At 43.0% G+C, this 13,009-nt stretch overlaps 1 protein-coding gene across 1 annotated transcript in view; it reads left to right on the top strand.

The window, feature by feature from the left end:
- LOC108553343 (uncharacterized) overlaps positions 1-13,009 on the top strand; it is a 170,932-nt gene that overhangs the window by 125,930 nt on the left and 31,993 nt on the right. The gene's annotated exons all lie outside the window — the stretch shown is intronic.

Raw genomic sequence — 13,009 nt, 5'->3', positions numbered from 1 at the left:
GAAAATCGTGAAAATCTGAAGAAATTCGGAAGATATAAGCGATGAAAGTCAAACGACGTAATAGATTTCCGCGGCCTGTCACATTCGGCACTATCTTTCATAAACGATAGGTTAAAATCGGGAAAATACCGGCAAACTAATTAAAACACAGACCACTGTACGTAATTAAATTCGAAAATCGTGAAAATCTGAAGAAATTCGGAAGATATAAGCGATGAAAGTCAAACGACGTAATAGATTTCCGCGGCCTGTCACATTTGGCACTATCTTTCAAAAACGATAGGTGAAAATCGGGAAAAAATCGGCAAACTAATTAAAACACAGGCCACTGTACGTAATTAAATTCGAAAATCGTGAAAATCTGAAGAAATTCGGAAAATATAAGCGATGAAATTCAAACGACGAAACCGATTTCCGCGGCCTCTCATATTCGGGCATTATCTTGCATATACAAACGGTCGAAATGGGGAAAAAACCGGCAAACTAATTATAGCTATCTATTCCACGGAAGTAAAGCCAAAAATCCGCAATGGCAGTCGAGATTTGGAAAATATAAACGAAGAAATTGAAAACTATGCAATAACTTTTCGTGATTTCACGCTATCAAAATTGAAGGAGAATTGATAATACAATTAAAGGCAAGTACATCAATGTCTAAGAAAAGTCGGTAATGTGTTAAAAGTATTGTGACGTCTAATTACTGTATTGGAATAAATGCCGAAGGTATAGAAATAGATAGACACCGGATCGGAGATGTTGCTTTATAAACCGACGACGCTCGACTGACGGTTTATGTAACGGTTTTAGATGACGGTTATAACGGTTTCTTTTTTGTCGCTACCACGTGACCGAACTCTCTAGAAAATTCCTTGGACTTCGCACTTCGCTTCGCTCGGCAACCACTCACACGTATCTATGCATATGTGGATATATATTTGTAGCAAGCAAAGTATTAACCCCTTACCTAACGGTTTAAGATTCGATGGCACGTACCACACTCAATAGCGAAGTCACACAGTCGCACGTCGAGCGATATCGTCCGAATCCGGAGAAGAATACATGCAACTGCCGAGTTTCAACTTGGCTGGGAAGAAAAACATCGAGGCGTATTTATGGTAACCGATCGAATTTCATGCGAACGCGGCGAGGAGTAACGCTCGACTGAGTCGAGGAAACGTCGTCGAAGATTAACCTTGAGCCTGATCAGTTATGTTTACGTTCGGCCCTATGGCTAGGCTATTCGCTTTCTCTCTCTCTCTCTCTGTCTCTCCCTCTCTCTCCCTCGCAATACTCGTGTTTCGCCCCATTTTCTTACCACATCTTTCTCGTTGGTGATACTCGTGTTTAGGCCGCATTCTTTATCACAGCTCTGTCTTTTATTTTTATTATTTTTAGGAATTTTGTTTTCTTTCTGATGCTATTTAAGAATTATTTGGTACGCATTAATATATAATAAATAGTATATAACAATTAATAGATAATACAATATGAAAAAATATATACAAAAAATATATACAATATAAAATATTGTACATATTTTTAATATATATTTTATTTTTCTATATATTTTTTAATATTACATCATACTGCTATAATTTCTGTTTTTGTACAATAATTTAGTTTCTAGTATGTTCTTTTATAATATTGCAATGAATTAATTTTTATTAAAACCGTCTTTACTATAACTATTGTATACTTTTACTGTACATAAACACTCCATTTTAACATCACGCTCGCGATCCTTAATATTACAAAACCAATCACGCATTATTAATTTGACACGAGATTCGATACATAGAACGCTACATAATGTATGCACTGTATGCCACTTTAAATCAAATAATTTGGAGTGTAGCTTGCCCTCCTACAACACGGCATCCTATAACACGGTTTCACTATGACACGATTCATAAATTCCGGAAACCTTTGTACAGCACTGTACTTCTATACATGAGCACTGACGACGAAGAAATTTATTAAATTATAGTTGCATTAAATTAAAATAATGTTTTTGTTTTTTTTCTTTTTTTTTGCTTTATACATACATTTATATTTTTAGTGAAAATTAAGTTGTCAATGTAGAATTTAAAAAAAAATTTATTTTTAGTAAGTTTTCGGAGCGTAACCTCCCTTTTTGTATTGGCTCTGGATCTCGTACAACACGGTTTCACACAACACGGCATTTTCTAGGAACCTATCTACCGTGTTATAGGAGGGTTACCTGTATATATAGGAAACGAAGGGTTTCTTACCGAGGACTTGCGAGAAACTTCGTTCGAGTAGGCATCCATCTATCGGTGAGTGTGAGAATGATACCGTTGTAAAAGTAAAGAAAGCTTGTCTCAGATGGTTTATTTTTTACACACGAATCTGTTACGTTGCTCAAGGGATTTTTACGAACTAAACTCGATTCGACACGCGTGGAGACCACATAGCAATCCTCCTCTTATAGCAATGGAGAGCTATCGCGAGCAAAAGCCACCGCCATTCGTCTGTCGGCGGTTCTCTTACGCTAGAAAAATGGCGGAATATTAAAGGAAGTACATCGATGATAGATCGGGATCAATCTTCGCATCGGTAGTAAACGCGCTTAAGAGATACAAGATGGCGCTTGCCAGTCTTGGACCGTCGCTTATCAGCGATTGCGCGTCTCGGAAGGAGTAAATTCGAATCGTGAAGTTTGCCGGGACGCAGGGAAGAATCGAGTGCACCGTCGTGATGAAGCATTTCGATGCGAGGCGTCGTTCCGCCTCTGAGTCACGCGGCGTTCGTAACTTTCTTTTATAGCGTTGCAAATCACGCGCCGGCTAGCGGATAAACTGTTAATTATAATTACGTCGCTGCCAGTGCGCATAACGATGACTGATTTGTACGAGGCGAACGCGAGCAGTCGGTTGGCTGGTAATAATGTCGGCGCTCGTAATATGGAAATGCGGGGTCATCGATAAATTATAATAAACCGGCAAAGTCGACTTCGACGCGGCGCGGTAGAAAATGTCGGCCCTGGTCGGTCAGTGAATTTCGAGGACATCGACCACGAAAATTAAATCGTTAACCGTTCGACTGGACAGGGCATTATCCACGAATAATCTGCTTTAGTCGCGATGCTAAGCTTCCTCGCGGTGCATCCACGAATCGATCCACGATTTCGTTGCCGATTTTTCCTCCCCCTCTTCCTCTTCCTCGCGAATCGGTCGCGCTTCGAAGCACCATCGATCCGAGTGTTCGCGGCGGGAGACAAAAGCTCCGGGAACGGAACTGTGCGAAAACTTTGCGAGAAACTTCGGTTTGACAAAGATTCTCTTATATTTATAAACGCACGGTACTTTCCTCGTTGAATATTTAAATATATAGTTGCCGGAGTAATTTGACGAACTTGCTGGTACAGGTTAAAGCTATTTGAGTCACTAGGTAGGTTACAGACACTTTAAACTGAATAATGTAGGGCACTTAAAATTCGTGTCCCGAAGTACACGTCTCGGGTCATGAAATTAGGAATTCCACTTTACTGTGAAGCACTACAATATGGTGTGCAAAATTTCAGAACTTGGCTAATCCAGTTACCGAAAGCGGGCCGGTGTGTCGCTCCTCGTTTAATTCCAAATTTCCGCAAATTTTCGACAATGCGTTCACTCGAAATCGTCGAAAGCGAAATCCTCGCGTCGTTCGCTGGAAATCGCGATGCGATAACTCACTCGCGCCACCGCGCGGAGCGAACGCGAAACTGTAAGTAGTACGAGTCGCTGCGCGGTCAGACGGGACGATCTCGGATATTTCTCATCGACGCTCGCGATTCCATTGAATTCTCTTCGAAAGGGGAATCGCCGCGTCGTTAGCTGGAAATCGCGTCGCGATAACTCACTCGCGCCACCGCGCGGAGCGAACGCGAAACTGTAAGTAGTACGAGTCGCGGCGTGATCGGACGGGACGATCTCGGATATTTCTCATCGAATTCTCGTCGATTCCATCGAATTCTCGTCGAAACGGATTCTTTCATCGACAGAGCGGTATCGCGCGATCAATTTCGCAGGCAAAATCGGGCGGTGTCACGGAATTGCCAGTTAAAGCGCGGAAAGAAACCGCTTTCGAGCTAGCGGTGGAAAATAACACGGGGGCCATTCATAGAAAGTTTTTGCATTAACTCCGTGTGGGGTAACGAACGTTCCACCCTGGTAGATCGGGGCGGTAGAGGTCTGCGATACGCCGTTATCCGGGGTCCGTGGCGTACCCGGTGTAAATCGGTCTTGTTAAAAACGTTAAGGAAGGAGGGCTCGGGAGTAATTAGCTTGGCCGGTGATCTCGGTCGGGCGGAGTGCGGGATTCGCGTAAAACTGCGGGGCTATCCAGGCGTTTACGGCGTCCCGCTGAAAGTGTCTCGTCGGTTGACCAAAGGGAAGAAGAGAGGAACGAAAGGCAGCGAAAGAAAGAAGGGAGTGGGACGGGAGAAGGACGAGGAGCAGGACGAGGAGAGGAGAGGAGAAAAAAGAGTGGAGAAGCCGGAGAGTTTATCGGGCAATTTATCGTCACGACTAACCCTCGTCGCTATCGCGGATTGGATTAAAACAGTGATTAGCACGAGAATCGGGCGTGTTAGGCGTGCGTGCTCTGCCGTGTTATCAGAGTCAGCTATACGATAGCGATCGGACATTTAGTACCCTCGATAGTGACGCTAATCCGGAGTTACGAAGGAAGGAAGCAGTGGTTGTCAACCGTTATCCTAGGAGGAACAGCAGTTTCGCCGGGTGAACTCGGGCACGCAATCAGAAGGGCATGTAAATTGTAGATTAGCGCGGACGACCAGCAGCCTCTTTAGTCGATCGGCGCTCGATACTCTCCGCCGGCGAGATGGAAATTAAAACGTTTATGGTCAATGTTCTGCCTCGGATACCCGGCTTTCGTTCAAATCCCTTAGGAAATTACGGATATTAGACGATCCGGCTAATGTTTGGGGGGGGGGGGGGGGCGATAGTAAAAAGCGTGAAATTTTTAGCGAAAACGTCGCGAGGGGGCGACTTAGACGCTGTCCATCAGAGGGAGCCAGGGATAATTACATTTTACCGTTTCGAACGTTCCCTTCGTTCGAACTCGTATGCGCGCCAATTGTTTCCCACAGTTGGGCGTTTCAGCGAGCCAACAATGGATTCCGAGCGTTTCGCGTGGATCCCCGTGATGCGTCATAACTCAGACTTAACCGTGATTTATGGTGATCGGTGATCCCATCGGTCGCTGCGAACGCGTAAGTAGAACGAACCGGCGAAACGACGGCCGATGAATTTTACTAATGCGTCCGTAATGTAACAAAGGGGTATCCGTTTCTGGCTATCAGCCATTCGCGTGATGTACGTTCCTCTGTCATGCGAGTGCAGCATCGCTGACAGCCGCAGCCGGATGTTTCTGGTCCTTACAAAAGTTATTCCTATTCGGCTATGTCGAAGAACAACGTTATCCTGGAGCGAGGTCCATCTTGGGTAGGCCCAAGTGTTCCTTCGCATTCAGTTTCAAACCCTAGCATTCTTACATAAATCGTATTACATCCCTTATTTTCTTTATTCTTGACACTGTGCCGTCCGGTGACATCGCGTTGGTGTCATGCGGAAATGACGAGTCAGTCCTACCGAACAAACAAAACAAAAGAATCCCGATTAGACGTACAGGTGACGTAGTGTTAATTAAAATTTACCGTCCCACTGAAAACGTGAAGCAGCGTGTTCGTTTTTCTAACCTTTGAATCTACAACGGGCTATCAAACCGCGCGTGCGCGTTAATAATCGTCCTTCGTCGATCTAGCAATTTATTATCACCGACAGCGGCTACCCGATATCGATCGACCATTCCCGACTTTCGGACCGCGATATTATAGGCCCGCGATCGAACCCACGTCGAATCTCTAATCGTTCCCCGCGATTCGGAGACCTCTAATTTGTAATGCGGGGGGGGGACCAGCGAGGGGAGAATTATCGGTAAAATAACTTGGGGTTTCGTGGTCCGCTATCGATCACGGTTGCACGCTTTACGAGTATGGAGATTAATTTCGGTTATGGAGCAGCTGATCTATTACAGGGCTATTCTTGCCACTCTAAGATCAGCCCCTTAACGCGATCTCGACGATCGAATTAAGCTTTCCAGTCGCGTTTCAACCAGCATCGAGCCGTAATATATTCCTTTCGTATCAACCGTCTAATCGAGATCGTGTGCTTCGTGCCAGAGATCGATGCATCGGAATCCCTGTCGCGGCAAGGATTTCCGGTGCACGATTGCGCGATCTCGACGGAACCAATGTAGCCGCGTAGCGGGAAATCGAATTATCGTGAAATATTCGAGTACTTTCGCTGGAAGCGGCTTGTTTCGCGCTGCGTGAAAGCTTCTCGAGTGCGAGGAATTTTCCGACGTAACGAGTTCGCCGTGCACCGAGGGTAAGGAAGCGGCGCACGCAGTGATAACGCGTGAGGGGAACGGGGGCAGAGGGGCGCGGGGGGACGGCGAAGTGCATTAAGCCGGCAATTAAAACGGAACTAGGGAGTCGGAATTTACCGCGAGGCGAATCAGCGAGCTACGCTTCGTCTTCTTTCGCGAGAACATCCGAAGCCGGGGCTTTCGTGTAAATCTACGCGAAACGCGGGTCTCGATGTTCAAACCCCGCTAGCTCCACCCGTTTCGATACTTCAATCCTTTCCTTTTTCCACTCTCGCCCCCCTTCCACCGGCGTTAAATCGTAAATTCCTTTGAACCCGTTTCCCGCTTCATCCTGGCCTTCGGTTAACTTCGGTTAATTAACAGGCCGTGCCTGCGAACGATCGGGGTGCAAGAAACGGCGGGAATTAACCTTTAAACGCGCGACTTTTTGAAATCGAGCATCCATTCGCAGAATGGAGATTCTCCAGTCGGAGAACGATTTTAAACGCGACTTATCGTGTTAGTTTCGCCAAGTGTTTCTCAGGTACTTTGCGGTAGCTTTAAAGTTCGACGAATGTTAACCACGGTTGACCTTATGACGAGCTACCGATATACCTATATGTAGGATTATTAGGTGGCAGCAAAACGACGGTAGTAAATAAGAAATATGACTTATCGCCAACTAATTTATTCCAAACTCACGACTTTCACACTGACTATCTCACAATGAGAATTTGGTCCCATTTTTGCTGGATATAATTCTTACAATGAGAATTACAGGTGAAAATCAATGCTCTATTGCGCTAGTTTTCATTGTGAGAATTATATAGGTGAGATATTATATTGTGAATTTTCACAGTGAGAATTCTCACCCATATAATTTTCATAATGAGAACTAGCCCAATGACGGATAAATATTGGTCTCATTTTTGCACGATATAATTCTCACAATGAGAATTACAGCTGAATATTTATCCGTTTTTGCGCTAGTTCTCATTGTGAGACATTATATTGTGTAATTGTGTATGTTAATTATATTGTGAATTTTCACAGTAAGAATTCTCATCTATATAATTCTCACAATGAGAACTAGCCCCATGACGGATAAATATTGGTCTCATTTTTGCACGATATAATTCTCACAATGAGAATTACAGCTGAATATTTATCCGTTTTTGCGCTAGTTCTCATTGTGAGACATTATATTGTGTAATTGTGTATGTTAATTATATTGTGAATTTTCACAGTAAGAATTCTCACCTGTATAATTCTCAAAATGAGAACTAGTTATTGTGAATTTTCACAGTGAGAATTCTCACCCATATAATTTTCATAATGAGAACTAGCCCAATGACGGATAAATATTGGTCTCATTTTTGCACGATATACTTCTCACAATGAGAATTGCAGGTGAATATTTATGTGCCATTGCGCTACTTCTCATTGTGATATATTATATTGTGTAATTGTGTATGTTAATTATATTGTGAATTTTCACAGTAAGAATTCTCACCTATATAATTCTCACAATGAGAACTAGCCCAATGACGGATAAATATTGGTCTCATTTTTGCACGATATGATTCTCACAGTGAGAATTAAAGGTGAACATTTATCCGTTTTTGTGATAATTCTCATTGTGAGACATTATATTGTGTAACTGTGCGTGTTAAATTATATTCTCACAATGAGAATTCTCCAATTGAAGAAGCAACAGCTGGATAATCATCGATAACCAACAACTTTAATATTGCGCGTATTAACATTGGCAAAATATTTTCTATTTTTCTTCTGTACCTCTATTTCCGTATATTATTCGTATCTTCTATAGCGTGTACTTATAGCATTCATGTAGAACTTACGAATATTTTGAATGTTTATCGATGCGAATGATGAGCTAATGGAATGATTGTCGGTTCTAATGATCTAACCAATCATTGGTGCGAATGACGAGCGAATGGATATCAGCCGCGGTCAATCTGGGCTAGGTAAATGTTCACGGGAGCAGGTTCGCGAAACGGTGCAGTATTTTCCCAGCTGCGAACTGCCATAATTCGCTGCCAAGTTCATAGACAAGAGAGCGAGGGTACCGGAAGATCGAGGGGAAAAGAGAAAAAGTGGAACGAGAGGTCCGAAGTTCGGTCCACGGCCTCGACCTCGGTCTCCGGGAAAAACGCATCTCCGGACGCCATATATCAAAGAGATACGCGTGTCCGAGCGAATCACGAGCGGCGCTGCCCGACGCCGTCCATCCTCCGCGCGAGCAACGCACCGGCGCCGCCACCAGCAACGACCCAACCCTCCAGAGATAACCTAATGCTCGGCCCTATTAACGCGAGGACCAAACCTCTCGTCTTCGAAACCCTCGGCGACCGCTCTCTATCCGACCCTCGAAATTTGCTTGAAATTCGCGCGAATTACGCGCCTTCTGACCGCTGAATTACTACCCGCTTCTGAAAAACGCTGCGAGCATCGCCATCTACGGTGCAACGCTGATACCATGCAATTTTTCTTCCCCATTGGATGCTGTCTTTCGTGGTCGATCACGGTCTGCGAGAAAATTTGGTTGGCCCAAGGCCCGAGTCTCATTTCGCGAAGGATGGAAGAAGATCATTAAAGGGATAAAAATTGTATATATTAGATTTCCAAATATTTAAAAATTTGAAACGAGTTGTAAATTTTAAAATATTATCATGACAAAATCGAGGACGCAAATTAATCCTGCGATTCTTTGCTTTGAACAAGCACTATGTCGGATTTCGTCGAAGTTTATTATGCACAAGGGGGGCTGGTGCCGAGAAAACGGTGTAGCTCTCAGGGAAATGGTGTATATCTTTTCCAGCTCTGGTCCACCCGTCGTGGTCGACTAGTCATGAGGGCTGATCGTGAAGACTTAAAACCAGGCTTTGTTGACTGATCACTAGATTATGTCGTCCGATGTACCCGTTCGATTTTATAGGCGAAGAATCGGCCCCATCTTTTATCATAGTAGTGGAACATTGTCTTCGATGATAACCAAGTTTCCGGGCCCCAAATTGGTATCAGATAATCGCTATTTCTTGCCATTTGTTGTCAAAGTTGACGAGGGCACTTAGTTACCAAAAATGCAGTAAAATTCTTTAGAATCGCTGATATCTGTTTACTTCATTCATTTTAATACACTCTATACCAGCCTCTGGAAGCCTTTGCACTCCGAATTATTTTTCAATTTGGTTACCAATAGCTGTCTATTATTTTAAGCATTTTATTTGAGATTTACTTGACAGGACTGTTTCTCGACTGCTACTTATCTTCAAAAATTTTGGTTACGCGTTTTATTAAATATAGCTCTCAAACATTGTTGTACTTGAAATAGTTGCTAATTTTTTACTCTCCTATTCAGTAGATAAAGAATCGAAAAACGTCGAGTGTAACCTGTGATAGAACCTAATGTCGAGTCGCACTCGACAAAGGAGTGCAAATGGTAAATAAATCGTTTGTGAAAAAATGCGCGAGGACGAGGTGAGATACGATAGGATAAGACAGGATACGATAGGATGATTGATAAGTAGATATAAAGGACGAGAACTCGAAGGTGCGTGAATCCGAGTCAATACGGTGTATAATCCTTCGGTGTGAACGTCGCCTATAGTCGAGAGTTGCCGAATGTTTTCGTACGACGCGCCGTCGACGACGAAGCGCCGACAAAGGTCGAGGATTAACGAATCAGTCTTGTATCGTCTTTCGTCGACAGTGGATGTCCTGTTGCTTGCTTCCTCTGGTCACCTGGTCGTGTCTGCGAAGTTCCCAGGTTCGTACTCACAGATAATTCTCCTCGTAGTATACTGTCGTAGTATAAGTGACATAGTGAGTCCTCTCCTAATACAAGTGTAAGAATAATTACGTAAGTTTTACTTTAAGTACGTTAATTACGCGATAGCTATACAATCGTAAGTAGGATCACGTGGCGTGACAAAGTGAACGAAGAGGGCACACGCGGATGAAATAATGAACGCCATAAGTCATTAGCGTAGATATAGAATTATTCTTAACCGTGTAATATAAGATGAAAGTAGCAGAGCGTAATTTATCAGCGTGTCAGAATATTCTGGAAATAACCTGAAAGTATCGCGCGTCCAAGATGGCGGCGGGTGTCGCGGTCTACCGTTAGGCTTGGCAAGATGGCTACCGATAGGAATGCGGATCTCGTTCCTCGTGACGTCACGTTTCCTAGCATCGTCGAAACGATAGTCAACGCGAGTCATTGAATAGCAGTTTTACATTTGTAAACAGACTTATATCGCGGTATATGTATTAAGGAAGGTAAATGGGAGCCCAAGCGAGCGACGTAAACATAGCGTTAGCGCGAATTGTTCGACACGAGACAAAAACAGTGCCGTCGTATCTGGTTTTCGTACTACGTCAGAAATATAAATTTAGGAATAGTCAAAGGTGGAATCAGACAGTTTTCGCGACACCAACGTGGTGCCACTGGACACAGCATAGTGTTAGAATAACTTATGATAGTTTATAATCGTATTTATTAATTACACCGAAGTTTAATAACTGGTGAATTTAAAAATTGAAACAAGATAGGAGTTCAAGAGAATATTTAAAACTTTGTTCAAAGTTTCTTGTGCTATTTATGCATTCGTTATTAGGCGTCGGCTGGAAGTAGGGAAATGATTACGTAGTCACGTAGGCTGTAGACATTCGGTCTTCCGAAGGGTTTGCTTGTCCTAGGTGCAGATCCCCGACGCCTCGGGGGACCACACCACGATATCTTATGTCGAATTATGCTAGTTCGTCTTACACGATGGTCGTCGTCTTATTTCGAGTTAACCCTTTGATTGCCACGTCGAAATTACGTGTTTCCCTTAGGACGCCACGGGAGTGCACCGCTAGATGCAAGATTTATTCTGATATGTTTTTAATGTCCTAATAAAAATTTTTAATCGTTCAATGCATCAAGGCACTTTTTATTTCAAAGTATCTTCTAATTAACGGTTATATTCGAAATGCATTAAGTGTCAATTTTCATTCAATGTAGTTCAACGTAGTTCAAGCAAGCCGGGCACCAATGACCATCGTGGCGTGACAGGAAAAACCGTGACCGGTCATATATGACTAACGTGGCAGTGGAAGCGTTAATATATTCTGAAACGCATTTAAAAATTGAAGTTAGGGTATTCTTCTTCCTCTTCTTTCAGTCGATTCGTATGAATATACCCGCTTAATTAAATCGGCGAAACTGTTCCGTTTCGCTTAATACGCGGAGTTGCATCGGGGCAACGGAGTATGGAAGAGAATGGTCGGAGGGTAATTTTCGTATGAAGTATTCCTTCGGAACGTCTATTTATCGGTTTGCTTTTGAGCGCGCCTGGGCCATTCAGCGATCGAATACCCCCTAATTAGCTAGACCGTGGAGCGGATCAAACGTTGGAAAATCCATATGAAATGCACAGGGCATCGCGCGGGGAGGGCGGCAAGGGTGCATTGAACGTTCACCGTGTGGCCAAGCCATTTTTCACATCGCCGTTCGCACGAAAAATTCCGCAGAGATCGGACCGTGGAGCACTTAAACGATCCGACGATGACTACGTGAAGTTTTCGTTGGCGATATTATTGGCAAATACCTCGTGTCCGTGTGTCGTGTCGCGTCGTTTTTCAATTGGAACCAGCGGCAGGCTGCGAAGCGTTTCTCCTGGTCGAGTTCCACGGGAATCAATATCGAAATTTACCACGATTCGCATTTTGCTGTGTAATTTAATCCGTTTCTTCCGGCCAGCTTCGCCCGAATGCCGGGATATTTATCCGAAATTCTATAAAACCCGTTTAACCTTGTGGAAATTGACACGCGATATTCTTATGCCCGTTGCGTCCCGCCAAAGGCGTCGAATTTTCATTCAGTCTGTTTGTAACGTCGGTAACGAATTTTCGCTCCTAAAGCTGACTTTATTTCCTGGTTATAAGGGAAAAAAGATGACTATAAAAATAGAGAGATTTCGTGGCCGAAGTATGTGCGTTTAGTTTATCAATTTCGATGGTATTGTAACAAATACGAAATATAAATTGCAGCATTTTAAATGCATATTAACCCTCTGCACTCCGAGCAATTTTTAACATCACTTACGTATACTGCAGGACTATACTAGCTACTTTTTCATAGCCATTTTCCTCTATTTTTAGATTAAATATAAAATATTATAATAATTTTAACACAATTATACGTGCAATGTAACAGTTGAGGCACTATGAGAAAGTGAAGAATATTTTAATTTTTAATAAAAATACGAAATTCCCTTTAGATTTTACAGAGATTTAGGCTATTTTACAATGTCGCAACAGCGGAGTCAACGCAGTCCAAAGGGTTAGTCATAGTTTTCTTATCTTCCTTTCTTTAATTCGAAAGGACTTTGGAAGTTAGACGGTGTTCCATGTTTTGATAATATTTTTAGAATTAATATTACAGAATTGTTATCTTTTTCTTTAGATACGTTTACATACATTTTAACCGGATCGCGGTTAGTGGCAGATATAATTTCCGTTTCCTTGATCTTCTTGACAGTTCTACTGTTCAAAAATCCACAGAAAATCACGTCGATGTTAATCGTGTTAATCACTGGAAGCCTTTCCT

Source organism: Eufriesea mexicana, unplaced genomic scaffold (assembly GCF_001483705.2).
Source record: "Eufriesea mexicana isolate 0111107269 unplaced genomic scaffold, ASM148370v2 scaffold22, whole genome shotgun sequence".
Lineage (NCBI taxonomy): Eukaryota > Metazoa > Arthropoda > Insecta > Hymenoptera > Apidae > Eufriesea > Eufriesea mexicana.
The sequence above is the reverse complement of the archived record's forward strand: the minus strand, read 5'-3'. Positions and strand labels throughout refer to the sequence as shown.